This window comes from Mus caroli, chromosome 8 (genome assembly GCF_900094665.2).
Source record: "Mus caroli chromosome 8, CAROLI_EIJ_v1.1, whole genome shotgun sequence".
Classification (NCBI taxonomy): domain Eukaryota; kingdom Metazoa; phylum Chordata; class Mammalia; order Rodentia; family Muridae; genus Mus; species Mus caroli.
The window spans coordinates 22,431,066-22,436,078 of record NC_034577.1 but is presented as its reverse complement, the minus strand read 5'-3'; positions in this window follow the sequence as shown (position 1 = coordinate 22,436,078).

Here is a 5,013-nt window from a genome sequence, read left to right as displayed (position 1 = left end):
TATCTGATTTAGGATAGGTGAAGATCCTTTCCCAATCTGTTGGTGGTTTTTTTGTCTTATTGATGGTGTCTTTAGCCTTGCAGAAGCTTTGTAGTTTCTAGTTTTTAATGTGAGTGAGGGTATGCTTGCATTAATGAGTGTACACATGTAAAGATCAGAAGATAACCTGGAGATTCGTTGTATATGATATAAGCACCATCTCTTGCAAGCTTGAGGCTCACCCATAAGGCCAGGCTGTCTGACCAATGAGTACCAGGAATCGTCTCTCCATCTCACCAGTACTATGGTTACAAGTGTACCCCTTTATGCCCATCTTTTGTGTGGGTATTGTAGACTAAACTGAAGGTTATAGAATAATAATTAAATAGAAGAAGTCATCTCCTCAGTTCTCAGGGTTTGTTGTTGTGTTTTGTTTTTTTTTTTTTTTAACAAAACATTTGCTTTTCCTTGGTTGCCACATTCTTACACTTAGTATATTCATTAAGTTCCTGGGATAGATAAGATTCTGGATGTTTGGGAGGAGTGCCAATTTTCTGGGTTCCAAGAAATGGCCCATTTTCCATAGTAAGAATTTTACATTTTTATACACATAGTTATGTATATAAAAGACATACAGTTGTAACAACTCTGGATCCCATGCCAATACATTATAATCATAATATCCATGCTTATTGTAATGAGTTCTCTTCTGTTTTGGTTCATTCCAACAAATGTTCCCTGGGATATGTGATCTTCAGGTGACATGAAAAAGGAAGAGAAAGCAAAAGAAAACAGAGAAAAGTTGCAAGGAAAAGAGAAGTGACCAATATGTCCAAAAAGGTAATCTTTAATGGCTCTCGAAATGTCTACACTCCATTTACATTTAGATGTTTAAGTAGTTAAACAGTAAAATATTTAAATATCAGCCTACTTCAAGATAGTTCTCAATACATGTTATTAGCATCTGGTATCACGCTCAGGGAAGAGGTTATGTTGCATATAAAGAAAGGATTACTGGGCAGTGTCAAAATGAATAAACTAAACCAAATGTGTCAAGAATGTGCATTCCTTAGCGGATTCACAAGTTTAATTCACAAGAGTATCAAGTAAATAGGTTTGATAAATCTACAAAGGTCCCCTAGGGCCTGTATCTCTCTCACCACAGATTCTTAGCCCAACAGCAACAGTGCTACGTATGGCTTCCCCTCATGAGTAGGGCTTACATCTAATCAGAAAATGGTTGATTACTCTCATAATTCTTGTGCCACAATTATACCTGTATGTCTTGTCAAGCCTGTCATTATTGTAGCTGACAAGGGTCACTGCTGGTTATTTTCCTCCTCTGGTATGTGCATAGCACATTCTGGCACTATTAAAGATAATCAGAAAGGATGGCGCTCCCAGGCCAGTACCACCTTTTGAGTTTCCATGTTCTGTGTGTCAAGCACATGCTCTCTGTAGCAATAGAGTGTTACTATCAAGTTCTTACTTGATAGTAACAATCAACAACACTGGCAGTAGCTTAATAATGTTAGAGAGTCTATGGGACATCACTGGCTCTCAACTCTAAAAGAGGGAACCCATTCCTGGTATTGGATATTTTTATTTGTTAATATGTTGTATCCAGTAGGATCATTGTCCCATTATAGGCTAACTACACTTCAATTCTTTTTATATATGAATATATACATACTTTAGGAAGTTTTTGTAGTAGTGGGTAGGCTTCCATGACTGTTTCAAAGGAGTTTTAGAGTTATTTATACTTCCCTGTATTCTTTACTCTGTACTCCCATCATTGACCCTAATAACCCTTCCTGTCCCATTAATACCGATTAACCTTTAATAACATTGCTTTCTATCTCTCTAAGCTTGAAATCCACTTACTAATTTTCATTCTTCTTTGTTATTTCAAATGAAGCACACATATATGAAGATTCAAGGTTCACATCTGGAAATGAGAGAAAACATGTGATGCTTGTCTGTTTAAGTCAGGGTTACCCCACTCAGAATGTTTCTTTCCACCTCCATCCATCTGCCGAGTAAAACTGATTGTGTAATTACACTACATTTCCTTTCTCTACTAATGCATTATTGGACATCTAGGCTATTTTTCACTTTCTGGCTCACAGTGACCATGGATGAGCAAGTGTCTCTGTAGTAGAAATAGAGTCTTCTGGGTTTATGTCCTAGAGTGGTATAGCTGGATTGTGTTCTTTGTTTGTTTCTTTTTTGAAACTGCACAAGGATTTCCAAAGCAGCTGCACCAGTTGGAACCCCCAATGACAGTCAATTAGTATTTCCCCTTACCATCCTTGCCAGCATTTTTCATCATTTTAAATCTTAGCTAGTCTTCCTGAGATCCCTAATGGTTAAGAATATTAAACATTGAAAAGTAAAGGTTTCTTAGTCATTTGTATTTCATCTTCGGAGAACCCTCTGTTTAATTCCATACTCCATTTTCAACTGGGTTATTTGTTTTCTTGATGTTTATTTATTTGTAGATTTTTGTAAATGCTAGATACCATCCCTATGAGATTGCTAAGCCTGTAAAGGTTTTTACCCTAAAGATTTTTTTAGACAGCCTCTTCACTTGAATGATAGTGCCCTTTGCTTTGCAGGAGCTTTTGGGTATCACAAGATCCCATTTGTTAATTGTATCCTTATTACTGGGCTGTTGAAGTCCTGTTTAGAATGTTCTGTACCATACCAATGAGCTCACATGTACTCCCCACTTTCTTTCTCATTTGTCAGATTGAGGAGACCCGACTATCATTAGGCTACTAAATGCATTTAATATTAAACTGATTCCTAATGACTTATTTTTATACTCATAGAGGAATACCTCACTCAACCTTCTACAGAAGAGCTTTTATTTTTAGTAGATGCTGATTAGCAGCAAAAGAAAGTACTGGACAAGATGCATAGAATAAGAAGGGGACATCTATGGTGTACCCCATCCTCTCTAGACCCAGAGATTTCTGAAAAAAAAAAAAAAACCCAACATGGAACAATTGAAAGAGCCAGAGGTAATGAATGAATGCAAGATAACAGTATTTTCCAGACCCAACAGATAAGCAACACATGTGAAATCAAAGCAATGGTGAAGCACACACAAGCAGAAGCAAGCAAATTGTACCTAGAACAAACCACAGGATGGAATGGGGAAATGAAGGCCTACCTATAGCAGAGGAGTTATTGGCAATTCATAACTGCTGAGAGAGGGTCCCTTTTCTTTGAGAGTGTTGCCACTGGTAGGTCGACCAGGTTCTAAAGGAAAGCCATACATCTATGAGCAACACAAATTACACTTTACAGGTAAAAGAAAAAGGGTGGAGCACAAGGTTGGATAGGAGATGAGTGGATATGTTCAAAATCCATTATTTAAAAATGCTCAAAGAACTAATAAAACTAATGAAAATATAATGAGTATTTTTTCAAATAATGCAAATTGGGTATTATAGAAAGTTAATGTTTTGTTTTGGGGAAAATAGCATTTTGAAGGCCATGAACTTTCTGATTTTTTCTGATGTTGGGATTTTGCTAAACATGTGTATGCTATTAAAAATTAAAATGTAGGAGAAATATAAATAGTAAAGAAGTGGATAAAAAGGATAACTACTTTTTTAAAAAATCTACAAATGTTCTATAAAGGTACAAAAATTTATGAGCACCAGAAAACTATGTGGTCTTATATGTCAGTTCAATATTTTCTGCAGAATTTCTGTAGCTACAAAAAGAAGAGGCAGAACACAGTGTGTGATTTTCACCTTGAAAAGCAAATTAGTCTCAGCATCTTCCTACCATCTGTCTACCGTACATGAAGATCTCCTAATTAAGAAAATCTCTCTTCTCAAGTTATTCTTTGTTAATTTATTTTCTGTTACAAAAATTTTAATTTTTAAAAATTAGAAAATGAGTATATGTTTTAAATAGAATATTTACAATACATAGACAATTATAAAGAAGGGAACAAAAAGTGCACTTTATTTCCTGAGGACAGATTTAAAAAAAAAAAAAAACCAGGATAATTGTGAAGAATGGGAAGGAAACCCTTACCTTGAGTTTCAATCCTCTCTCCAGCTGAGAAGCAAGAACTCTAACACAATTAACAGCATTGCTGCAGGGCTTCAGACACAGAGTTAATATTCCTTTTTAGAATAAAATATATAGATATTTTATGCTAAAGTAACAAGGAGTCTGTCTAAAGGCCTGAATGCATAGGACCTTTTGTAGGCCTTTACTTCCCTCAATCCAATATTAAGAATTTTAAACAAGTTTATATAAACTTTATCTTGACTTCAGACATCTTACCTTTCTGTATCCTAGGGATCTTCTCAATTGTAATCCTGGCAGGTAGCCTTCAGGAACCATCCTGTGATTTCATTTGGGTGTACGTTTTGTCCCTTGCCTTCTGTTGCCTTCTCTGGATCTTGGGAGAGTGTGGTGCCTGTGGGTTGCCTAGTACTTAGTGACTCTGTCTTGGCTAAGTGAGGCCATTATGGGCTCCTGTTAGAACTTACTTCTAGATATTGTAGCTGACTGGTTTGAGGATACACTAAAAGGATGGCTTCTGAGAGGGTCCATAGGAGAGAGGAAAGCTGGATCTGCCATTAGGATCGATCAAGTCTCTATGGCTTACTAGAAAAGAGGGAGGACATATACATTTAAGTGATCTACTACAAGGTAGGGATTGCACTGGGGAGCTGGAACTAGAAGACAGAAGGCAAGAGGTAAAGTGGTGGTCCTGTAACTGATTTCAGCTAGTTGCTTTTCCAGTGGGTTTTCATGCCTTAGATGTTGGTAGCTGAGACCAAGGGAAGAGATTAGAAAAGAAAGATGTAGAAAAAGATCTGCTTCAATGTAATGCAATGTTAAGTAAAAATACTTAAATGATCATTTATTTAAGTAGTGGTGTTTGGGTCAGAGACAAAGATAAAATGATAATCATATCCTCCCCTATGGCTCTCAGTAGACTTAGACTTTTAAGAGCCTGAAAGCTAGCAAAACTGGATGCCTGTCTTTTTTTTTTTTTTT